Genomic DNA, 26472 nt, shown 5'->3' with positions numbered 1-26472 from the left:
AGCGAGATCTTGAGCATCATGTTGGAGGTTGTAGAAATGGAAGTGGGGGATAAGGGTTGGTGGAGGGTGATAAATCCAAACAGCTGGCAGGAACCCATTCATTCACGGTGGAAAGGGGGGGAAGCAAAAAAGTATGCGAAAAGGAACAGGCAGGATCCTAGGCCACATCACCAGCAGCGAAGGGGATTGCTGCATTGTGGACAAAGGGAAAGATACTGGGAGGGACAGTAAGGCACGATCTGAATGAATACAACAGAGGTGCAGAAATAGCAGAATGCAAGGGAATCCTGAAAGAAAACGGAAGAACATCAAAACAATTCAATTTTGGGAATTAAAATGTTGTCCAAGGAACTGTGGAAGTCAGTGGGATTATACGGAATATTCAGTGACAGCCTATCACCATAAATGGAGACAGTGCAGGAAAGAGTCAGAGATAGATCATTTGAAGACAACAGAGACATGGGAAATTGGAAAAGCCAAGTCAATGCAAGTTTGTAATTCAGCACAAACCAGAGACACCTTTTTCGTATTTTGTTAATTGTACTATTCCCATGTCAATATTCAGCAAGATTGAGGCAACATCAAGGCGTGAGCTAATCAGTGCCAAGTAATATTTGCTTTGGGATGTGGGGGGGGGCTTCCTACCACTTGTCCTGCCAAGCAGAGGTTCAAACTGTCCTGTTGGGGAAAGGGAGGCTGTCCACGGCAGGCTGAGAGAGGAGGCAGGGTGTTGGAAGCGATTGAGAAGTGAGACAGAGACACGGGGAGACAGAGAGAGAATGGGAGGGAGACAGAGAGAAAGGGATGGAGACGGAGAGAGAGAGAGAGAGGGACAGAAAGACAGACAGATGGAGGGAGACAGGGAGGCATGTAGAGAGAAGACAGCAGTCCGGAGTGTGAATTTTGATCGGTGTAAGAAAAGGGTCTTAGACTTTTCCCTCCGGTCAAACAGAGTAACTTTCACTCTGCAGCCACAAAAAGTCCAAGCCGTTAAAACAGTGTCGTGGGTAGAACAGAGTTTAGGAAGTAGTAACCAAAAGACTATAACAGAAACGTACTTTAAACCTCCAGTGACTCCCATGATAGTGGAATTTAGCAGCCGATAACTGGCGGGCACTGCACTTTACAAGGTTGCAACTGGATTGGATTTCAAGCCCTTTGTTATTTATTGATAAATCTCGAGTTACACCGGCACTTGTCACCACCTCAACTGAAGCTGGAATGTCTACTCATCAGCATCCACTTTGTCCCAGAGCAAGAATTCAATAGTAATACTCATTGGGTTGGGGGGGATGTGGCAGTGGCAGTGACGGGGGGGGGGGGGCGTATCTGAACAGGGAGGGATGGAAGGTAGGTGGGCAAGCCACTAAACGGTGCTGCTTAGAGCATGTCACTGGTAGAGAAACACAGGGTGTGAGCTGTTTGCGGTCCTTCTGTGTGCATGTCTGTCTCCCATGACTCATGGATGCTGTGTGACTCAGGTAAACCTGAAAAAAACATCAAATGATCACCTGAAAGCCTGTCTTGCAGCACTGCAGCGAGAGCATCCAGGTCTTCTGAGCTCTCGGTCCTAGACTTATGTCAATCCAGAGACTGCCAGACACAGGGCCGCCTGGTGCAGTGGCCCACAGGGTCCAGGTCCAGCTCCGAGACCCCCCCCCCAGTCACCAATGGCCAAGGTTTGTGCAAACAGACGAACCACCAATGCAGAGTTGAGCACTTGGGTCCTTTAAACCGGCTGTCACAACTTGGCTGGAGTGTGGCCTCTGCTCCACACTCTCACCTCGCCCTGCCACGCCACCAGACTCCCATGTTTGAATCCAACAACATCAAAAGCACTCAGTGACCACACCTCCACCAAGCTCCGAGGAAGAGTGAGCTCTGAAGATTCGCCGCCCTCAGAGAAGAACATTTTCCTCCTCCAAATCTTACCCCTTACCTTCAAATCCCTCAGTGCCTATACATGACCAAAATGTGACAAAGCAGGTTAATTATCAACCTCCAAATCCTACAAAAACATGGGTCAGGACACATCAGATAACATCCCCCCCCCCACTCTTTTCCTCATAGAACCCTTGGGACCTTCTGTCCCAAGTCCCCTGTTGAACGATGTGTGTCAAATTCACACCTTTAACAGTTCAGCCCTCCTCCATTTCTGGGCTGGGCCTACTGGCTTGGATTACAGGAACGGGGCTGGACCCCAGGAGCTTCCGACTCTTCAAGTGGAAATGACAGTCTGCAACAAAATCACGGACTCCCGACCCTAGCACAGACTTGGATTCTCAGCCTCAGCACTGACCTGGCGAGGTGTCCCCTCGACTCAGCCTGGTGTCCTCCCGGCTCAGCGAGACACACCCTCGGCTCAGCCTGGCGTCCTATTGGCCCGGAATGATGGTCTCTCGGCCACCCAAGGCACTCTTTCAACCCAGTGTGGCCTCAGTGTGGACTTCCAGTCTTGAAGCGATTCAATGCCCAGTGCGGACTGGAGGCAAGGTGCCAGCATGGACTGGATTGGAAAGACTGTTATTCTGAGCATTTTATTTCTCTACTTTTCTCATTTATTCCTATTCCACGCCGGACCTTTTAATTTCTTTATTTGACTTTTTCTTTCCCCCGTAAGAAGTTGTACTGAAGAATGTGCACCTGGGTACCTTGTACCTAAAATGGCGCCGTCAGTGGCGACTTGTAAACTTTTCACTGCACTCATTTGAGTATATGTGACAATGAAGCTCATTCGATTCAATTCAAAAGACATGAGTTTGTTGCGTGGTGCTTAACCTGAGTGCTGCTGTACAAACGCTCACTTTGTCCAAATTGCTGATGGGGGCTCTGACAACCATCGCTGACTGTCCGAAAAACTCATCTGGTCCATTAGCGTCCCTTTAAGGAAGGAAATCTGTCGTCCTTACCTGGTCTGGCCTGCATGTGACTTCAGACCGACAGCAATGGGGTGGAAACTTTGAAATGACCTCAGCTCAGTGAAGGGATGGGTTAAAAAAAAGGGCTGGTGTCGCTTGTGACGCCTGCACTGCATGAAAGCATTAAAAATAAAGAGTCTTACAAACTCCTCCTAAATGTCGCTGAGCAGCTCGAGTACAGCACAATTGTTGAAGAACAACTCACGGCATGAAGTGAATCAGCATTTCAGCTCAAATTCAGCCCCGCCACATGTTAGGAAGGTGCAGCTAGATAAATCCTCCACTATCTGACAGTCAGCCCCTGACCCCAAGCTCCAGAGTCAAGTGTCGATTCTTTCAATGGGAGATAAGGACCAGAAATGTGGGCTGCAGAAGAGAAGGTCACAAAGAACGTGTGTGCGCGCGTGTGCGAGAGGAGAGACAGAGAGAGACAGAGAGAGACAGAGAGAGACAGACAGAGAGAGAGACAGAGAGAGAGACAGAGAGAGAGACAGAGCAGAGAATATCGCTTTGAAACAGGGAGCTGATCCCCTCCAGCACACTGTAGTCACACAGTCCAGTTTAAAAGTGTCCAGTGCATTAGCCATTCTGAGGGAGCCTTTTTGCAGCACATACATTTGGAGATGAATGCCTTCACTCCTTGCTCACTATTTCAGCCTATCTTCAGATCTCTGTCTCTCCCTCTTCAGCCATCACATAATCATGAATAAAACATCTTCAGCCATCACATTCTACCTCAGTGATTACTGTTGACAAACGCAGAGATACAGCGGTTCCAACAGCAGGTCAGAGAGTAGGAATTCTGTGGCGACTAACTCATCTCCCACCTCCCCCAAAGTCAATCCATCATCCACACGGCACAAATCAGGAGGGTGACAGAATACACCCACTAACCCTGACCCCAAGCTCCAGAGTCAAGTGTCGATTCTTTCAATGGAAGATAAGGACTAGAAATGTGGGCTGCAGAAGAGAAGGTCACAAAGAACGTGTGTGCGCGCGTGTGCGAGAGGAGAGACAGACAGAGAAAGAGAGAGACAGAATAAGGGCAGCTCCAACAACACAAAGTAGTCCAACTTGATTGGCACCCCATCCACCAGGTTCAACATTTCAAGGTCTTCAACACCTCAACACTCTTGCCTGACACATGAGGAATGAGCTGTGGTAGGATTTGAATGCAGGTCCCCAGAAATTAGTTGAGTTTTTGGATTTATAGTCAAAAAGGTGTGGCGCTGGAAAAGCACAGCAGGTCAGGCAGCATACGAGGAGCAGGAGAGTGGATGTTTTGGGCATACGCCCTTCATTAGGAATGTAGACTCCAGATGAAAGGCCGATTGCCCAAAACGTCGATTCTCCTGCTCCTCGGATGCTGCCTGACCCACTGTGCTTTTCCAGCACCGCACTCTCGACTCTGTCAACAGTCAGCCAGGCATGAATAGTTGGCGCCCTCCCCCTCTCTCTCATCTGTGGATCAGAAAGCTGCGGGTTCCAGCCCCACTCTGGCGACTTGAGTCCGTGAGCCAAGTATTCATTTCCAAGACTGCTCAAGGAGTGCTGAGGCATCAGACGTGCTGCGTTTTGGAGGAAACGCTAAACTTTGAGGCCTTGTCTGGACTCTCCCACTCAACTGAAAGATCACAGGCCCTGGCAGATGGGCACAGGAGTTCAGAGAAGCTGGCCAGCACCATATCGATGTACCGGGAAGCTAGCTGTGTGCAATTTGGTTGGCACACTTCCTTTAAAATGCTCTGGCGGGTCAGGCAGGTCATAAAAGGCACTATCCCAAATGGGGAGCTGCATGGTGCTTTCCCCAGGTATCAGTGGTGACCTACCAGGGTGAATGAACAACAGAGTAAGGGACAAGTACCATTGGCATAAACCTCAGGTTTCACTTTGGACCAAGTCAACTAGCTCAGTTCACTCAGCAGACTCCCTTTCCAACGCGATCCCAATATAGAGTGCCTGTGTAACCTGTCACCATACCTCAAAGTGACTCACTGCGGAAGCCCTTCTAAGGGCGGTCTAAATACAAGCCTTTCTTTCCATGCTCCTGATGGTATTAATGGGGTAAAGCGCGATGTGTAGACACTGCTACAAACACCGCCAATTCCTTTACATACAAAGCTACTTCTCGAAAGCAGAGTGACAGAGAGACCAGCTGGTGAAGGCAGCTTTCTGCATGCCTGCTTTCATCAGTCAGAGCACGGAGTCTAGGAGTTGGGCTGTCTTGCTGCAGCTGTACAAGATGTTAGTATGACCACCATTTGGAGTACTGTCTACAATTCTGGTTACTCGACTGTAGAAAGTATAGTAGCAAACTCGAAAGAATGACGAAAAAAACTTTCTAGGATGTTACCTGGACTAGGTTTGAGTTATAAGGAGAGGCTGGATGAGCTGGAACTTCTTTCCCCCTGGAGTGTAGGAGGCTGAGGGGTGACCTTTTAAAGGTGTATAAAATCATATGAGGCACAGATAGTGTAGATAGCCAACAGCTTGCCAACATGGCGAGAGTCTAAAGCTCGAGGGCATATGTTCAAGGGGAGAGGGGCAATGTTCTCCAAACAGAGGGTGGTGAGGGTCTGGGATGGGCTGCCAGAGGTGGTGGTGGAAGCAAGTATAACTTTGTCATTTAAGAAACATTTGGACAGGATGGGATAGACATGGAGGGATATGGACCAAACACAGTCAAATGGGACTCGATTCATTGTGAAAACTGGGTGGCAAGGACAAGTTGGGCCAAAGGGCCTGTTTCAATGTAGTATGGATGAGGAAGGAGAAGAAATTCACTCAGCCTCTCAGGCCTGCCTATGGGTGATCTGATTATTTCACATTCGCACCTATCCCTGATCATCTTTCATCCCCTTGCTCATCAAGAAAACATTCAAAGACTCTACTTCCAACACCTTTTGAGCAAGACAGTTTCAAAGACTGACAACGCTCTACATGAAAAAGTTGCCATCTTATCCCACGGAGCGCAGTGGAGGCCGGGACGTTAAATGTCTTCAAGGCAGAGATTGATAAATTCTTGATCTCGCAACGAATTACAGGCTACGGGGAGAGTGCAGGTAAGTGGCGTTGAAATGCCCATCAGCCACGATCGAATGACAGAGTGGACTCAATGGGCCGAATGGCCTCACTTCCACCCGTGTGTCTCAAGGTCTTATCTGTGTTTTAAATGGGTGACCCTTGAGCTTGAAACGAACACCCAGAGTTCTCGAATCTCCCAGAAGAGATTCCATCTTGTCTAGACCCCCTCAGGATCTGATATGTTACAATAAAGTTGCCTCTTAGTCTTCAGAGCTCCACCTAATACAAGTGTAGCCTGTCTAACCTCTCCTTATAAGCCACCACCCCTATTTTCAGGTACTTGTCTAATAAACTTCTTCTGAGCATCTTCCAAGCATTTACATCCTTCCATATGCGAGATGACCAATACAGTGTATATTCCTCCAAATGCACCCTCACCAATGACCCATGTCGGTGAACCGTAACCTTTTTGCTGTTATATTCAATCCTGCTTCTGAGAATCACAATCAAACATCCGTTCTCCACCTACATTTACAGTCACGAATGTGGTTAATAATGAGAGTAAGACGACCGGGTATTCCAGGACTTTATGTTGCTGATTTGAGGGATTGATATTGGATAGGATCCCAGGGAGAGCTCCCGTGCCAACCTTGAAATTAATGCCATGCGATCTTTGGCATACGCCCGAGTGCTAGCCTTGGTTAGTAAGCACTCCAACCGTGGAGTGAGATTTGAACCCAAGACGTTGTGATTCGGAACAACAGTGCTACCTACTGAGTCGACTGTGTACTGTAGGAAGTAAAGGCAACGTGACATACAGACAGCCCTTATGATGACATTTTTTGCATTACCAGAGTCTGATCACACGTTACTCCGATTTCAGTTTCAAATGCAACAAGAATTCTGGAATCAAGCCATCATTGTCCATCTGGCTACGGGGAGAGACGGCAAGACTTGTTTGACCAGAAAATGCTGCAATGAGCATGGCGTTTGCTCTGTGAGATCTTCTTTAGCCGTTCTGCCAGCAATATACACACAGCTCAGTTAGGTATCCAATCTCAGACCAGTTCAGCATCACAGGCTGCAGGTTTTATTTCCGTTGAAACAACATCGGTTTCAGTTCTCAAGTACCACCACAACTGGCTCCTTGTTGCATCTCGGCTAATACATTGCCAAGTCAAACATTTTTAATCTAACTCTCCCCTTGACTAAAGCTGCCAATGATTTCAGTCTCACCCTGGAGGGCAATACATGCAACAAGCTCCTCCTGTGACCCTTAACCCTTCTCAGCTCATCAATCCAATCAAAAGCATGGTTTGCCCTACCATCATTGAATCCCTATTCTGCAGAAACAGGCTGTTTGGCCCATCAAGTTGCACAAACAGCATTCCACCCAGACCCTGCAGCAACACCCAAACCACCCCCACCCCCATCGCATCTCCCCATTTCCCACAGTTAACCCATCTAGTGTGCACATCACCGGACACTACAGGGCAATTTAGCATGGCCAATCCAACCAACATCTTTGATTGTAGAAGGAAACCAGTGCACCCGTGAGGAAACCCACACAGACACAGGGAGAACATGTAAACTTGACACTAGACAGTCGCCAGAGGCTGGAATCGACCCTGGGCCCCAGGCACTGCGAGGCCGCTAACCACTGAGGCATCACAACGTCCCTGAGGCCTCCTCTATGCGGTCACCTCATTCATCAAACCAAAAATACTTTGAATGGTTTACAATAAATTGAAGGCCGACAGCAAAATAACATCAGGATCTTTAAAAATTATTCACTCGTGAAATATAGGCATATTGCCCACCATGAACTGGACTTGAAAGTGGTTAGCTCAGCCATTTTAAACGGCGGTGATTCTGCTTTGTTATTCATTCACGACACACGGATGGTTGCTGACACAGTCAACATTTATTACCCATTGCTAATTCCCGAGGTCAGTTCAGACTTTGTGGAGCAATGTGGAGCGCAAACAGGTAAGGAGGGTACATTTCCTTCCCGAAATGACATTACCAGACATTTTACTTATTGTACAATAATCAACATTGGGCTAGTCTCTTTAATTCAGACTTTTACTGAATTCAAGTTTCACCCTGTGCCATGCTGGGATCTGGACCCAGGTCCCCAGAACATTAACTTTGGATTCTACTCCAGTGGCATAGGGAGTTTTGAGAAGATTCTAGTCCAGTGGCATCACCACTAAACTACCACCACCACCACCTTCCCCAGTTGAGTGTTAACTTGGAAATCCTTCCAACACACGCGGTCAAGAGCCGGAGGGATTCCTGGTCAACCAACTGCAGAAGACAGCAGTGAACCGCTGTAGGTTCTTAGCCGAGCTAAGCCAAGAACCAATGCAGTAGTCAGTGGCCGCAAACGCCATTTCAGAACGTGGCCCCTAAAGGGAGAATGGTAGCCAAGTCTAGGTCATTAATGTATGTTACAAAGGGCAGCAGTCCAACTGCACAGCAGTGGGGAAACACCCCGGGATTGTCATCCAATCTAGCCTGTAAAGGAACGATTACCCCTTTGCTTTCTGGCTCCTGGTCAAATTCATAACCGCTCTGGCATTCCCGAATTAATCCATGGACCTCCATATGTTTATTGTACAGTGGGTATGCGAGCTTGCTCGGTACATTTGTTGGTCAAATGGTAAAGTGAAAATCAGACTGCAAATGTTGCGAGAACTGTGTTTGGTTATAAAACAGTGGGAGATCTTCGATAAGCAAATACACACATTTAAAGTACATTTATCTGCGTTGCGCGAAAGGTGTTTCTACACAGATTAGAGATCGAGAGTAAAAGGTTGTTGTGTATCTAGCCCTAAAAATCTATTGGGCGGCCCTGATTTCAAAGCCAGAATCATTTCTAATGAAGTGGTCACAGAAACAAACAGCTTAACAAACCCCAATAAAATGTGCTGTTTTTCCCCTAGATACCCAATACTGAGCAATCAAAGGTGCAGAGCAGAGATAAAACTAAAGGAAACTAGTGACTTGAACATTCATTACTTCACAGAAAGAGCAGTAAAGGTCTGCAAGTTCCTTCCCCTGAAATATTTCTACATGCAAACGTACACGAGGTGCAAAAATAGGTGGATTGGTCCCATAAACACAGCATCATAAAATCCCTGCAGCGGGGAATGAGGCCATTTGGCCCATCGAGTCTGCACTGACCCTTCGAAGAGCATAGCACCCTGTCCTTGTAACTTTGCATTAACCCACCTCGTCTGCACATCCCTGGACACTATGGGACAATTTAGCACGGCCAATCCACCCTAACCTGCACATCCCTGGGCACTATGGGACAATTTAGCATGGCCAATCCACCCTAATCTGCACATTCCTGGGCACTATGGGACAATTTAGCACAGCCAATCCACCCTAACCTACACACCTTTGGACTGTGGGAGGACTCCAGAGCACCCAGCAGAAATCCGTGCAGACGGGGGGGGGGGGGAAGAAACATGCAAACTGGACATAGACAGTCCCCCAGGTCCCTGGTGCTGTGAGTCAGCAATGCTTACCCAAAGCCACCATGCTGCTCATTCCATCATGCAATAAGATCATGGCTAATCTGATAGGAGCGTCAAATCTACTTTTCCACTTGCCTTTCACCAATGACAGGGTAATAATCCAGGGGCCTAGGCTAATGAGCAATGAGAGTGTTAGTGAAGAATTCATCTATCCCCTACCCCCAGAACATTCAATGGTCCTGCCTTCACTGCTATCAAGTTGCAAAGCTCTGAGTCTGTGAAGGTTTTCTTCAATTAGATGGACTTCAGTAAGACATTCAACAAGGTTTCTCATGGGAGACTGGTTAGCAAGGTTAGATCTCATGGAATACAGGGGGAACTAGCCATCTGGATAAAGAACTGACTCGAAGGTAGATGTCAGAGGGTGGTGGTGGAGGGTTGCTTTTCAAACTAAGGCTTGTGACCAGTGAAGTGCCACAAGGATCAGTGCTGGGTCGTCTACTTTTCGTAATTTATATAAATGATTTGGATGTGAACTTAGGAAGAATGCTAGTAAGTTTGCAGGTGACACCAAAATTGGAGGTGTAGTGGACGGCGAAGAAGGTTACCTCAGATTACAACAGGATCTGGACCAGATGGGCCAATGGGCTGAGGAGTGGCAGATGGAGTTTAATTTAGATAAATGTGAGCTGTTGCATTTTGGAAAAGTAAATCAGAACAGGACTTATACACTTAATGGTAAGGTCCTGGGGAAGAGGACAAAGAGACCTTGGAGTGCAGGTTCATAGTTCCTTGAAAGTGGAGTTGCAGGTAGATAGGATAGTGAAGAAGGCGTTTGGTATGCTTTCCTTTATTGGTCAGAGTATTGCGTACAGGAGTTGGGAGGTCATGTTGCAGCTGTAAAGGAAATTGGTGAGGCCACTTCTGGAATATTGTGTGCAATTCTGGTTTCTCTCCTATCAGAAGCATGTTGTGAAACTTGAAAGGGTTCAGAAAAGATTTACGAGGATGTTGCCAGGGTTGGGGGGTTTGAGCTATAGGGAGAGGCTGAACAGGCTGGGGCTGTTTTCCCTGGAGAGTCGGAAACTGAGGGGTGGCCTTGTAGAGGTTTATAAAATCATGTGGGGCCTGGATAGGAGAAATAGACAAAGTCTTTTCCCTGGGGTGGTACGTGTATGGAATGAGCTGACAGAGGAAGTGGTGGAAGTTGGTACAATAACAGCATTTAAAAGGTATCTGGATGGGTATATGAATAGGAAGGGTTTGGAGGGACCTGGGCCAAATACCGGCAAATGGAACTAGATTAGGTTGGGATATCTGGTAGGCATGGACGAGTTGGACCAACGGGTCTATTTCCATGCTGTACATCTCCATGACTCTATGACATCAATGAGCTGGCCTGGCAGCAAATAAAATTTACCAGGGATGAGGAACTATGGGATGTTAGCAGACAATCAGAATCTTATCTTAGAGGCTGGCAGGAGACCAAAGAGGTGTTCAAAATTATAAAGAGCTTTAATTAATCAGGGATAGGCAACTGTTGCCTCTAGACAGGTCATTAAGTAGTCAGTTATGGATTTTGAGCAACTGGCCAAAGAACTAAGGGTGAAATGAGTAGAGCCATTTTTCTTCCCTCAGGACACCAAACTCCAGAGGAACTTTCAAGAGGGCAACTGTACTTGAAGGATGTTTTAGGGAGAAAGCTGGGGTGCAGGGCTAAATTAGACAGCCATTACAAAGCAATAGCAGAAGCAAAATGGGTCGAATGCTTCAGTTCTGTGCTTATAAAACCATTATATGCAGATGGATCAATGTTTCCCTTGCTCCATTTTAACCCGCATATCGATTAAACCTGCATCTGTGACTCAGAAACCATTCATGGAAATCATGCTCACCTTCTCCACAGATCTGAGTTTTCAAATACGTTCGTCCTTAAAAGTTTCCAACCAGCCACAGAGAAGCACCTCCTGAGGAACAGGTATGTCCAGTAACACTCTCCTCTTCAAACTGGGAAAAGGAACAAAGCAAGAGAAACAACAGGTTAGCTCTCAGAAAACTGAGCAGGCCCAGAGTCTGTGGAGCCTCAGGTGAGATCCCTGTACTACTCCAGACCTTGATTTTGTCCCACTCAGTGCTGCTCGCACAGCCATTGGGCATCATGGTATGATCCTCTGGGGCCTAAAATTGGAATTCCCTTTCTAACACTCTTCACCACCCCCACCCCCCCCCCTCCACCTCTCCCTCCTCCTCAAGGACGCTCCTGTCATTGACTGAGATTTTGGTCACTACTCCTAATGTTCCCCCCGCCTCCCCCCCCAATCCCAACAAAAACAAACACCTTGGGATGCTTCACCAAATTAGAGGAACAACAAGAATGCTTTGGGTGAGGTGGGACAAGGGTCCCTGTCCCATCAACCTTTAAATGGCCTGGGGGGGACATGATCCGCTGAGATGGCAGACCTGATAACGGGAGGTGGAAAAAAAACGCACATCACCCAGATGTGGGTTTCAAAGATTGAGTGAAAGGGCCGCGAGTATTTCCTTTGGTAGTTCGCCTTGCTACGGGATTGTCCCAGGGAAGGAAGACAGTTGTGACACCGATGTGGGAACAAATAGTCTGCATAGCTTGTGTCGAAGGGGTGCACCAAGAACAGATTATAAGAGCGGGTGGGGGAGCGTTTGTTGGTGCTATGCAGAACTCTAGTTAGGCCACAGCAAGAGTACTGTCCTAGTCACCTCTCTGTAGGAAGGATATGATTACAATGGAGGGGGCATAGAGGAGATTCACCAGGATGTGCCTGGCTGAAAGCACTTTAACTATGACAGGTTGTTTCCTTGTAAGAGCGGCGGGGGGGGGGGGAGATCTGATTCATGTGTACAAGATTATGAGGGGCATGGATAGGGTGAACAGGAAGCAGCTACTCCCCTTATTTGACGGGTCAATAACAAGGGGGCATAACATTACGGTGAAGAGCAGGAGGTTTAGAGGGTATTTAGAAAACAATTTTCACCCAGAGGTTGATAGGAACCTGAAATGCAATGCCTAGGAGAGTAGCAGAGATAGGAAACCTCACAAGCAGTAAAAAAGTACTCAGGTGAGCACTTGAAAATGTCATTACATTCAAGTGCAAGAAAGTGTGGACAGGTTGGGTGGGGCTTTTTCTGTACTATGCGACTCCAAGACTCTGTCAGTTCCCACCAGGCCATTCCATACTTAGGCAGCCTACCTCTTTTGCTGTAGTGATCCGCAATCAAACTCATTAATCGAGGGCAGTTAGGGATGAGCAATTTAGGTTGGTCTAGCCATTGACAGCTGCATCCCAGGAAGGAATTTTAAAAGGATGCCACCTCATGCATTTATGCTGCAGAATGGAACGTGGGAAAAATCTGGAGTTAATCAGGACTGGTTGACAAGGTTTGCGTCTGACCCACTGTATGGATTTCTGTGCTGAAATGGCAGACAGATGTTACTTTATAACTACCTTCACAATTACTTTGATAGGGTATAAAAACAAAAGATGCAAGATAGTGGTGCATTTGGAAAGCATAAGGCTAAGATGTGGGCTTTTAACTCAGAGGTTTCTTGGTTTGAAAGAGTAATAGTAAGTAATAAATCACTTGGATAAAATGATATCAGCGTGGAAAGAGGAAGTGAAGCCAATACTAATGATTTTGTGGCTAAGGTTTTATCAATTTTGAATCAATGCAATGGGGGAAGAGGTGCTGGAGGGGGATGGTGAGCAGAGGCTGCAGATTGGTCAAGCAGAACAAGATAAGGGAGAGTCATCCAGGACACCGTTTGTGACTTTAATGAGGGCTGTTACAGTAATGTGACAAGGGGCAGAAATCTGATAGCAAAGGATTCAAGCACGTGAGCTCAGGGAAAGTCGATGTAGAGTTCGGAGCCGAAACAAATCAATAAGCAGGGAGAAACGTGGGGCCGAAGGGGGTGTTACAAAGTCGAAACAGTCTATGGTCACTTTCAGAGAGAGGTGCCTTTCCTGAGCTGAGAGATCGGGCCAGCACATGTGTCTGTGACTAGCTGACAGCTGCAGAGATATGCAACAATCAGCTTGGGGTTGCGTTCTGATGTTAAGGCTTGGAATTTAACCAACTAATTTAAATTATGCCCAGGATACCAAAAACCAATTGAATTTGGACTTTTTTGTACCGACAACCTCGGACCAATGAAAAGGTACAAATCTTTGGGACATGAAAAGGAAGGGCAGTTTGAAAATTAGTCAGAGCCCATCAAACACGAGAGCCATTTGAAGAAATAAACATCTTGTGCTCAAAAGAAACCTCTCAGACGGCAGCATCTATTAAAGGTACTGTATACAAAGACACTCGCAGTAAAAACTAAGATGACGACCCGGGGGAAGACAGCAGAATTGGAAAGACGGAAGGAAGACAGCACAAGAAACTGTATTGACTTTAAGCTGATTTAATGTTTAATGATTGTGTTACCGGAGCAGCATTTTTATAGACTTGGGGTCAGAGTTAGTTAAGAGAAAAAGGGGCTCGGGTTTGTTAATAGCTTTTGTTTAGTGCTCACCGCTAGAATTAAGAAAATAAATTGTTCGTTTTTTTCGTGAAGCAGTGGAATTCAGGGGTTTTCTTTCACAAATGTGTAAACTTTTCTGGGTGTCTTAGTTGTAATTAGCAGAGGGGTTCGACCTCTGCATCTTAACAAAGGGGTGACGGCTTCAAGGTGGCAGGGGTCATCTTTGGTTTCCCAAGGAAGGGCAATTGTGTAACACTGGATCATACTTCAGCTGATATTGATACCAACTGAATGTTAAGTACATTAAGGTAGAGGACATGGGGTTGGAAGGTGACTTGAGCACATGTGGAAACACAAACAGAAGAGTAAGGCGGAGTTAGGAGTTACATACCTAAAATGTTTCACACTGTAAATAAATCTATTCAAGTAAAGGCTGGTTTTTGGATTCTTATTTTGAAGAACTGGTCATTCAAAGTCGAGAAAGCACCTCCATTTAATGCATACATTACAGAAAAAGCATTTTGGCCAACTACGCAATACACCCATCTTGTGTAGTCACACACTTCTGTCAGTGCCAAGATTTCAGTAAAAGTCTCAAGCATTGCAATTTTATTAAAAACACCCGAGGAAAATTCCATGAACGCATTTGGAATTTTGCCACGGCTAACTACCACAAGAATTCTCCACACACCACCATCTCCACACCTCTCATTTTCCCTACACAAACAGCTCTCATTCAATCAAGTGACTCTCTCCATGAAGCAGTACAAATGATTTTTTTTTGGAAAAAGGAGTTTTGAGCATAAAGGCAGGATCACATTGCTCCAAGTCATGTTACAAAGAGACTGCTTTATACTGAATGCCAAGTTTCATCACGGGGCTATGGGATTACAAGCTGAACAATGACACACTTTCCTCAACAAAACTGAACTTGAAGTGAACTGACCAGCAGCAGTTACACTCTGGGGTGGACAAGTTGGTAGCAAACGCAAAATGCACCATCCTCGCTCACACGATATTAGGCAGCTTAAAACAATATGTAAAAGAATCACAGAATCCCTACAGTGCAAAAAGACGCCATTTGCCCTTCAAATTTGTACCAACCTTCCAAACAGCATCCCACACACAACCCCCAACCCTCGCCCTGTAAACCCACATTTACTATGACTAATCTACCTAACCTGCACATATAAAATCATAAGGGGCATGGATAGGATAAACAGACAAGTCTTTTCCCTGGGATGGGGGAGTCCAAAACCAGAGGGCATAGGTTTAGGGTGAGAGGGGAAAGATTTAAAAGAGACCTAAGTGGCAACTTTGTCACGCAGAGCGTGGTACATGTATGGAATGAGCTGCCAGAGGATGTGGTGGAGGCTGGTACAATTGCAACATTTAAGAGGCATCTGGATGGGTATATGAATAGGAAGGGTTTGGAGGCATATGGGCCGGTTGCTAACAAATGGGACTAGATGGGGTTAGGATATCTGGTTGGCATGGACGAGTTGGACTGAAGGGTCTGTTTCCATGCTGTACGTCTCTATGACTCTAACTCTATCCCTGGGCACTATGAGCAATTCATCTTGGCCAGTCCACCCAACCTGCACATCTCTGGACTACAGGAAGAAACTGGAGCACCTGGAAGAAACCCACACAGACAGGGAAAATGTGCAAACTCCACGCATAGTCCCCAAAGGCTGGAATCAAACACAGGGCTCCTGGCACTGAGGTAACAGTGCTGACCAGTGTGCCACCCAAAGGAAGATCTAACATTTCCAGAGCACCTTTCACTGCCTTGGGAAGTGCCAGAGTCTTTTCCAGCTGATGCCTGCCATAACCAATGTAATGTAGGAAGCCCAGAAACACAGTAAGCTCCCACAAACAGCAACAAGGAGACATCCAGATCATTTACGATTATCAGTCAGGTTCACAGTGTAATTCATGTGCACATTCAGACACAGGACCTTGCTCTGCTTGGGCAAAAGGATCTTGTACATGCCACACTTCTCAGCCAGGTAGGGCTTAAGGGAACAGCAATTCCGGCTGCATTTCTCCATGGCAACATCCTGACCAATCAGAGACTACCAGCTTGCTCTGTCTTTGCTCAGGTAAGTAGATTGACAGTTAACAGTTCCTGCGTCATCTCCATACCAAACCAAGCAGCACCTTCCTCTCCTGCTGTGGAAATTGTTGCTCCCTTTCCAAATTTGGTTTCTTCCATCCCAAACCTGATGCTTGGGATGCAAGAGCGCAAGATAAAAAGCTTTGACTTTGCATCTCTTTTCTAAGTCACATACTACCAAATGATTACTTGTAGACTAGATCATCTGAGTTAGCATTGTCGTTTGAAGACTATTGGCCGAGGACACTGGGAAAGCACCCCTGTTCTTTTTCTAACAGTGACCAGGGAATCCTTTATCCCTTGTAGCAGTCGCTGCGCTGAGAAGAACTCCTGACCAATCCAAGCAAATGAAGACCCAAAGTAACAAGTGAAGTAAGAATAGCAAAAATGACACTATCTCTCTCGCCCCAATTATTGAAACTGGACACTACTGCAAAGTACAGTATGCTTTGCTTATCAATTCACACTGCACAGATTTTAACTGCTTAAATTACACTGGAGTACTATTCTCTCAGCTGCTCCCTGGGGATTGAAGATTGGACAGTGTCTGCCATTAGCAGCGTGTTTATCTACAGCCCAGGATTGTACGGCCATGACGACACAAACCATCCGCATAAAGTTCTCCCCCATCCCAAGCCACGAGCAGCTCATTGCTGAGCTCCAAAATACACCTGACGAATCCGAGAGGATGAGCAGCCCGAGAACGAGAGCACAGCAGGATTCCAATCACTGCTGTGCGAATATGTGCTACCTTATACAAGGGAATGGCACAGCAAGATTTCATAACTGTTGTCTGGAACCATGTTTTATGTCAGTCTCCACCGACCACTGTTTTCCATATTGGTGGACTTCAAAATGTACTTGCCTTACTTGGGTATCAAGCCCAAAGCAATATGCACAGCTTTTCCAAACATAGTGCGCTGTTATTTCCCAGAAACTCATAATAAGATCTTCAGACCGGGTCACCAAGTTTCAGGGACCTTGGAACACACTGATTAAAGCAGACAGTTGGCCGTTCATCCCCTCCAGCCTACTTCACCATGGATCAGATTATGGCTGATCCGACAACGGCCTCAACTCCACTTTCTCACCAACTCCCATTTTACCCCTTGGTTAGTCCAGGATCCATCTACCTTACAACCTTGCACCACCCCTTACCCCAGTCCCTGGGGAGGAAAGTTCTCTCAGAAATTCTCATCAGCATCTTAAGCAGGGTGTGTGATATATTCTTCGGTTTAAACTGTACCCCTTCCCCCCCCAACCAAGTTCTGGTTCACACCACAAGGGGAAACATCCTTCCAACTTCTACCTCGCTCAGGGTCTTGCTCAGGGTCTTGCGTTTTTCAGTAAGGGGCCCTCTCATTCTTTGATACTCCAAAGGATATCGATCTCAACCATTCTTCACCCCGGCACCCCAGCTATCAGTTGAGTGAGCCTTTTCTGACTTGCCTGTAATGGTCTTGTATATTTCCTTTACAGAAGGAACAAAACTTGACCTACAGTTGGGATAGAAGGCAGGGGAGGTGACTGAGGTGTCAGTGGGAGAGCACTCTGGGGCCAGGGACCATAAAGCTATTAGTTTCAAAATAGCGATGAAAAAGGATAGACCAGATCCATAAGTCAATTGGAGGACGGCCAATTTTGACGGTATTAGGCAAGAACTTCCAAACATTGATATCCACATCCTCAGGGAGTTCAGTCCACACACAAGCTACTCTGTAAAATATTTGCCTCTCGTGCCTTTTTAACATTTCTCTCCTCTCACCCTAAAAATATGCCCCCAGTCTTGAAATCCCCTATCCTGGGGAAAAGACACTTACCAATAACACTGTCTTATCCTTCATTATTTCACAAACTTCTATACGGTCACCTCTCCATCTCCTATGCTCCAGTGAAAAACAATCCAGCCTTTCTTTAGAACTCAAAAGGACTGAGCAATGAAGACGAGCGTGCCAAACGCTATTTTAACCACCCTATCTAAACGTGACGCAAACTTCAAGGAATTATATACCTGCACCCCTACGTCCCTCTGTTCTTCAATACTATCCAAGGCCCTACCTTTAATTAACATTTGAGTAGAAAATGCTGGGGTAGAGGGATCTTATCAGAAAACCTAAATGTACACAAAATGTAAGCAAGCTTGCAACACTATTGCTTGCTCACACGACTGGGTAGATACACAGGCTCATAATCTCACAGACCTCGGCAATCTGAAGGCAGTGAAACTTCATCTGAAAGCTGGAGGTTAAATCCAAACAAGAAATTGAACTTAAGGTGCCCCTCTTGATGCTCAGAATTAATTCACTGCAATCAGATTAAGCAAAACTTCTTTTCCCTCACTTCTTGCTGCTTTTGTACTTTTTAAATCGCTCTGAAACCTTCACAGACAACTGAGAACTGTAGCTTTTCTTTTAAAAAAAACCCACTGGTGCAGCAGGGAACGCTGCTCAGATCTGCCCTGGTGATCAATAGGAATAGGAGATCAGGGGTCCGTTTACTTGTGATACCACATGAAATCCCTGCTATGAGAAAACCCAAAAGAGTTCGGCACCAGTGAAGCCACTTTCACCTCGGAGATGGTAGAAAGCTCAAGCCACGTTCCAGGCACGCAATCTAGCTGATGGGATGATAAAATGGTGGTCTCAAGAAGCCGCCAAGTCTGGATACAGAGCTGGAAGCCCATAAATAGAAGGAACGGGAGTAGGCCATTTGGCCCCTCCTGCCTGCTCCACCATTCAATAGGCTTATGGTTGATCTGACATTCCTCGCGCCCACTTTCCCACCCATAACTCTTGATTTTTGAAAATCTTTCATGGGACGAGGACGTCACTGACTATGCAAGCATTTAATGCCCATCCCTAGCTGTCCAGAGGGCAGTTAAGAGTCACCACGTCGTTGTGGGTCTGGAGTCACATGTAGGCCAGACCAGGTTAGGGTGGCAGATTCCTTCCCTATAAGAACATTGGTGAACCAGGTGGGTTCTTCCAACAATTGACAATGGTTTCATGGTTATCATTAAACTCATAATTCCAGATTATTTTTTATTGAATTCAAATTCCACCATCTGCCGGGGTGAGATCGGAACTCAGTTCATAAGGTATAGGAGCAGAATTAGGCTATTCAGCCCATCGAGTCTGCTCCGCCATTTGATCATGGCTGACATGCTCCTCACCCCCATAAGCCTTCAACCCATTATCCAATTATAAAGCTGTTTAACTCCTCCTTACATTTACTCACTGTCCCAGCATCCACTACACTTTGGGGTAGTGAATGCCTGAAAACGAACCTTCCAGCTCAGCGAGCTAACGTACATCCAGAACCCCAACCGGAGCTACAAACCTTCTCAAAATTCGGTGGCACCACATCTTTCATCAAATAAGGGGACCAAAACGGCTCACAGTACTCCAGGTGCGGTCTCACCAGTGCCTTGTATAGTTGCAACATTACGTCCTTATCTTTATATTCTCTTCCTTTAGCTATAAAAGCCAACGTTCCATTCACTATCTTTATTATCTGCCGTACCTGCATGCTAGTTTTCTGTGACTCATGAACAAGGACACCCAGATCCCTCTGCACCAGAGCATCCGAAAGTCTCTCTCCATTTAGATAATTGGTTGAAAAAATAGGAAGGGGACCTAAGTGTATGACTTCACACTTATCCACATTAAACTCCATCTGCCACACTTTGGCACACTCTTTGTAAGGTTCTTATTTCCTCACTGCAATTTACCATCCCATATATTTCTGTGTCATCTGCAAATTTGGCCTTCTGTCTCTATATCCAACTCGTTAATTAGATTGTAAATAGCTGGGATCCAAGGACCGAACCCCAGGGCACCCCACTAGTTACCTCTTGCTATCCAGAAAAAAAAACATTTATCCTGACCATAAACTCACTTATCTTCTGTCCAGCAGCCAGTCATCTATCCAAGCTAATAAAGTATCCCACTCCCGTATGATCCAACCTTGTGAATTAACCTTTTGTGTGGCACCTTATCAAATCCCTTCCAGAAGCCGAGATATATTACATCTACAGGACCCCCATTTTACACTTTGCTTTTTACATCTTCGAAGAACTCTAGCAAACAAGTCAAACATGTTTTGCCCTTCAAAAAACCATTCTGACTCTGATGGACAGCGTTTTGACTTTCCAAATGTCCTGATATTGCTTCATTGACAACTCATTCGAACACTTTCCCAACATCAGATGTTAAACTAACTGGCCTGTAATTTCTCACATTTTTCCTCCCTCCCTCCCTCCCTTTTTGAATACATTAGCAGTTTTCCAATCCACTGGAATCTTTCCTGCATCCAGGGAATTGTGGAATACTGTAACCAATGGATCCACTATCTCTGCTGCCACTTCCTTTAATGCCCTGGGGGACTTGTCAGCCCTCAATTCTAATAGTTTGCGGAGTATCTTTGCCCTCTCGATTCTGATTGTTCCCCAGAACATTATCTGGGTCTCCAGATAAACAGTCCAGTGATAATTCCACCAGATCATTGCCTCCTCTGACTCTCCTATGCCTGCCATCCTAGGTAAGATTGATCCCCTTTGTCCATCAATGAGAAAAGGTTTTTATATCAGGAACACACTACCTGTGGGGATGGCATGGTCAGATAGCAATAGGGCCTTTGAAAAGATATTTTTATTTTAGTTCGATCAAGGGTAGCTGGCTGGGTCAGCCTTTATTACCCATCCATAATTGCCCCTCAAGATGATGACGGCTTGCCACCAACCTTGAACCGCTGCCTTCCGTGTGGTGCAGGTACACTCACAGTGCAGTTCAGGGAGAGAGTTCTGGGAGATTCACCCAACCACAGTAAAGGAACAGCCAATATATTTCCAAGCCAGAGTTGTGCATGCCTCAAAGGGGAACCTGCAGGCACTGCCATTCCCATCTATCTGGTGCCCCTGTCCTTCTACCTGGTCCACATCATGGTGCTGTTGAATGAGAGGTCTTATGTCAGACTAAAAACCAAAAGAAATGCTGTAAATCAGGAACAAAAACAGAAGTTGCTGGAAACGCTCAGCAGATCTGGCAGCATCTGTGAAGCAAAATCAGAGTTAACGTTTCTGATACGGTTCAGAGGAAAGGTCACCGGACCCAAAATGTTATCTCTGATTTTTCTCCACAGATGCTGCGGTCAGGGTCAGGGTCAAGGTTAGGGTCAGGGTTAGGGTTAGGGTCAGGGTTAGGGATAGGGTGAGGGTTAGGGTTAGGCAGATATTGAGCTTATCCAACAATTTCTTATGTCAGGCTGTTGCCTAATCTGTCTGTGGGAGAATCAGCCCAATTTTGACAGAAGTTACATAGGAGGACTTTGCAGGGGCCACAGGGCTGTGTTTGCCATTGTCGTTTCCAGTTTTGTTCCTTTCGTTTACAGCTTGTAGCACCACTGACTGGCTAATCGGCCATTTCTGAGAGCATTCAGGAGTCAATCAGACCGCTGTGTGTCTGATTGCCAAATTTCCTTCCACAAAGGGCTGTGAAATGGGTTTTTTCTCCCCCAACAGTCAACAATTTGAGTCAGAGAGTTGTACAGCACAGAAGCTCGTCCATGCCGACCAGATATCCTAAATTAATCTCGTCCCATTTACCAGTATTTGGCCCATATTCCTGTAAGCCTTTCCTATTAATGTACCCATCCAGATGCCTTTTAAATATTATAAATGTACCAGTCTCCACCACTTCCTCTGACAGTTCATTCCATACACGCACCATCCTCGGAGTGAAAACGCTGCCTCTTAAGTCCCTTGTAAACCTTTCCCCTCATTACCTTAAACCTATGCCCTCTTGTTTTGGTCTTCCCTACCTTCAGGAAAGACCGTGGCAATTCACCACATCTATGACCCTCATGATTTCACAAACCTTTAGAAGGTCACCCCTCTGCCTCCAACGCTCCAGGGAAAACAGCTGCAGCCTACTCAGTCTCTCCCTTTAGCTCAAAACCTCAACTCCTATAACATCTTTGTAAATCATCTCTGAACCCTTTCAGGTTTTAACAACATCTTTCCTATAGCAAGGAGACCAAAACTGAACACCAGTCACCCCGAGGCTAGCTTTTAGTTGCAAATTACCACTCACTGATTGGTGGGACATTAAAAAGTGTCCCCACAACATCAGCCCAGACCTTTGGATTACTAGTCCAGTGACTTTTCCACCACTGACCATAAAATATGGGAGCAGAATTGGGCTGTTCGGCCCATTGAGTTTGATTCACAATTGATCGGAGTGGATATGTTTCTCAAGCCAATCTCCTGCCTTCTCCCCATATCCCTTGATCCCCTTACTAAACAAGGACCTATCACTATCTTAAAATACTCAATGACGTGGCCTCCACAGCCTTCCGCAGCAACGGGTTCCACAGATTCACCACTCTCTGGGTGACGACCCTCATCACTGCACCAGCACTTTCCCCTTGCAGAGGACTGGGACGAACTGGCTGCCAGCAGAATCAGAGCAGTGCTTCAAAACTATTCCTCAGACAGCAAGTATTTCTAGGATTCAAAGACGGCTATATTTGGTAGATTTGTGCTCTGCTCGCTGAATCCAGGTCCTCTGTCTCAGCTTCTCAGGCAATAAACATGTTTCACATGGACATCCCCCCCCCCCTCAATGGTACTGTGATGAGGCACTGGGGTGGAAACACGAGGTGGGGTAACCCCTGAGAAATAAATAGGCTTTATGGTTTAGGAACTGAATTCTTCTAAGTGGGATCAAAGTGGCTAAAAGTGGGAAAAGAAGTCAAAATGCACAAACTCCGAGGCCATTCAGCCCCTTGCGCCTCCAGCAACCGTCAATACAGGCAGAGCTAATCTGACTGTAGCCTTGACTCTGCATTCCCTCCCACTCCTGATAGACTCCCTTTTTGGGCAAGAGTCTATCACATATCGCCTGCCACTTTAAAAACATCCAATGGGCACATCTCCATCACTCTGTGGGGAAGAGGATCCCATGGACCTTCCAAGAGATAACATTCCTGCTCATCTCTCTCTCTCTTAAACAGGAGACCTTCTCATGGTTAAACTGTGCCCCAGTTCTTGTCTCTCCTGGAGGGCTGGGTGGACGTTTGAGGGGGCGAGGTGGGAGGGAACCGCTCAATGTCCACCCAGTCAACTCCATCTCTTTCAACAAGATAGTTTGTCATTCTTCTAAACTCTCCAATGGATGCAAGACCAATCTGTGCAAACTTTCATCAACCCCACGAAAGCCAGACATCAGTGGGGTGAGCTTTCTCTCCACTGCATCAGATGTGTATACAGAGAGTACGTAAGCCATTTGGCCCCTCAGGGCTGCTCCACCCTTCAATACAATCATGGCTGATCATCCATCTCAGTACACTTTCTCCCTCATACCCTTCAGCCCCAAGAACTACATCCACCTCCTCCTTGAAAACATTTAATGTCTCGCCCTCAACCATTTTCTGTGACGGAAAATTCCACAGGCTGAGAAATAAACTTAGGTTGTGACTCCCCGCTCCAATCAGAGTTCCAGACTTCCATAAATAAGCAGGTCAAAACCGCACAGAAGACTTAGAAGCACCGAGTATTCCAGGACCATTGCAACACCCGCAGTAGTTTTGCAGAGAGGCAGAGGGATTCTAATTTTAAATCTCCAAGGATTGGTCAGTCATGACTCAACATAGATGTCCAGCACAGTGTCAATCGTTGAATGGGACTCTGTGCGGGTCAGGAATGCGAAACACCATTTTTGCCCACGTTCCAAGGGTGAGGGTGAGGGCTTCAGCAGCAGATGAGGAAGCGCCGATGTAAATGGTATCGCAGAGGAGGGGGCTTTAGACAGTGATAAAGGGTTTCGGGCAGTTGGGGGTGTAGGGGAGTGGTAAAATGAGTGAGACTGCGAAGCAGCTAACCTCAGTCTCAGACTGGGGTTAGAATTAGTGGTGCGAGGAGGAGAGTTTGTGGCAGAGGCTGAAGGCACTGATTTCAGTTGAACTGGAGGAAATTACAGGTCTTCCAATCCTCGATGTCACAAATGCAGCCTGTAAGCACTGAGGCAGTCAGGAAAAGTAGTACTGTCATGTGGAATCTTTGTTAACCGCCTCTCACAACAACCTAGCTGAACCAGGGTAACACGACGTCTCAAATAGGACTAACGTCAAGACCACGTAGATCAGCATCAGGACAAAATTGAACCAGTACAGGGTTAATATCAGACTGCAGCAGGATTCAATACAGATATACCCTGACATCAGCATTAGGAAAGGTATACGTTAACTCCACATCCAGGCTGGACAAGGATCAGATTGGATCTGATCAAAAAGCAAATCTGACCAGGAATGCAATTGGGCTGGTGGGCAAAACAGGAGTGCAACAGAACCTGATCAGGAATGCATTGGGAGCAAAACAGGAGTGCAACAGAACCTGATCAGGAATGCATTAGGGGCAAAACAGGAGTGCAACAGGACCTGATCAGGAATGCATTAGGGGCAAAACAGGAGTGCAACAGGACCTGATCAGGAATGGACTGGGGGCAAAACAGGAGCGCAACAGGACCTGATCAGGAATGCATTAGGGGCAAAACAGGAGTGCAACAGGACCTGATCAGGAATGCATTAGGGGCAAACAGGAGTGCAATAGAACCTGATCAGGAATGCATTAGGGGCAAAACAGGAGCGCAACAGGACCTGATCAGGAATGCATTAGGGGCAAAACAGGAGCGCAACAGGACCTGATCAGGAATGGACTGGGAGTTGATCAGGAATGCGATGGGATGTGATCAGGAATGTAGTAAGACCAGGACAGAGGTGCAGCTCTTGCAGCAAACTCCAGGTGAACTTTCCTCGAGCAGGGAAAGGGGGCGGGGTCAAGGATCCCGGGGCCGGGGAGAGGGCCGCACCCCCGCGGTATACCACACACACCCCAAAACCGGACAGTCAGGCTTCGGCTTGCATTAAACCACCCCACCGCCGCAGGCGGCCCGGCAGCAATTCGCCCCACGACCGGAGGTGCCCGAACGCCCTGCGCGTTACCTCAACCGCCGACAGCGGAGACGCCGCGCACTCCGACCTGCCCCCGACAAGCCGAACCCACCGAGGGTAGGAACCACGTGCGCAGGCTATCCCCGCCCCCCTCGCTCACCCTCATTGGCCGAGAGCCCGCGCCGTCGCCTCCCATTGGCGAAACCGGCCGTCTGTCGGTGGGCGGGGGGATGGGAGGGAGGCGGGGGAAAGTGACGTCGTTCACCCGGTGACTGGTCAGGACGGCGGTCCATCAGGAAGGGGCGGGGTCAGAGGTAAACACACGTGACCTGAGCCATTCAAAAGGCTTTCGAGTGTCAAAGAGCTCGCGGCGTCACCACGGCAACAGCCAACGGCCCCTCCCTCCCCGCGTGGTGACGTTGACCGTATGACCAGAGGCTGAACCCGTCACGGGAGGAAAGCCGACGGTGACGCCCCCCTCCCCGGTCAGAGCGTGAATGAGGCTGACTGGCGCCCCCTTTGGTGGTGCTCAGGGGACAATGAGCCCAGACATCAGGCTCAGGTTCTGGGGAAGTGAGTTCGAATCCCGCATCGTCTGCTGCTGCAATGGAACAGCAATAACAACATAGAGTTCAGAGTCGAACAATGACCATGAACCGTTGTTGATAAGTCAGGAAACCACGCCTCATTCGCCATTTTCCTTTCTAGAAGGAAATCAGCCACCTTTGCCCAATCTGGCCTAAAGATCAGTCCAGACGCACAGCCCTCTGGGCTTTAATTCATACAATCCTGAAAGTGTGGAAACAGGACATTTGGCCCAATAAGTACACACCAACCCTCAAAGTACTATCCCACCCAGACACTTTCCCCGACCCTATATTTACGTCTGACAAATCCACCCTAACCTGCACATCCCTGGACACTATGGGACAATTTAGCACAGCCAATCCACCCTAACCTGCACATCCCTGGGCACTATGGGGCAATTTAGCACGGCCAATCCACCCTAACCTGCACATCCCTGGACTATGCGAGCAAATAGCATCCAGACACAGGCAGAATGTACAAACTCCACACAGACAGTCACGTGAGGTTGGAATTGATCCTGGGTCCCTGGCACTGTGAGGCAGCAGTGCTAACCACTGAGTCCACATGCCGCACTAAATGGATGTATTTAGCACGGCCAATCCACCCTAACCTGCACATCCCTGGGCACTATGGGGCAATATAGCACGGCAATCCACCCTAACCTGCACATCCCTGGGCACTATGGGGCAATATAGCACGGCCAATCCACCCTAACCTGCACATCCCTGGGCACTATGGGACAATTTAGCACAGCCAATCCACCCTAACCTGCATATCCCTGGACTATGCGAGCAAATAGCATCCAGACACAGGCAGAATGTACAAACTCCACACAGACAGTCACGTGAGGTTGGAATTGATCCTGGGTCCCTGGCACTGTGAGGC

General features: G+C 47.1%; 1 protein-coding gene across 3 annotated transcripts in view; it reads right to left on the bottom strand.

Annotated features, from left to right (window-relative positions):
• The window catches only part of LOC122543886 (pyruvate carboxylase, mitochondrial-like), a 567831-nt gene extending 542692 nt beyond the window's left edge, over positions 1-25139 (bottom strand). For 2 of the 3 annotated variants that reach the window (XM_043682747.1, XM_043682746.1), the window contains exons 1-2: positions 25051-25139; positions 11326-11437 (exon numbers count right to left, since the gene is read on the bottom strand). The gene's annotated coding sequence lies outside the window, so the exon portion shown is untranslated. Of the gene's footprint in view, positions 1-2299; positions 2319-11325; positions 11438-25050 lie in introns of those variants that run through there. The other variant, XM_043682749.1, reaches the window with a different exon arrangement.
• Between the last annotated feature and the right edge of the window lie 1333 nt (positions 25140-26472).

Source organism: Chiloscyllium plagiosum, chromosome 45 (genome assembly GCF_004010195.1).
Source record: "Chiloscyllium plagiosum isolate BGI_BamShark_2017 chromosome 45, ASM401019v2, whole genome shotgun sequence".
Lineage (NCBI taxonomy): Eukaryota > Metazoa > Chordata > Chondrichthyes > Orectolobiformes > Hemiscylliidae > Chiloscyllium > Chiloscyllium plagiosum.
Note: the sequence above shows the minus strand (reverse complement) of the source record. Positions and strands in the feature narration are given on the sequence as shown.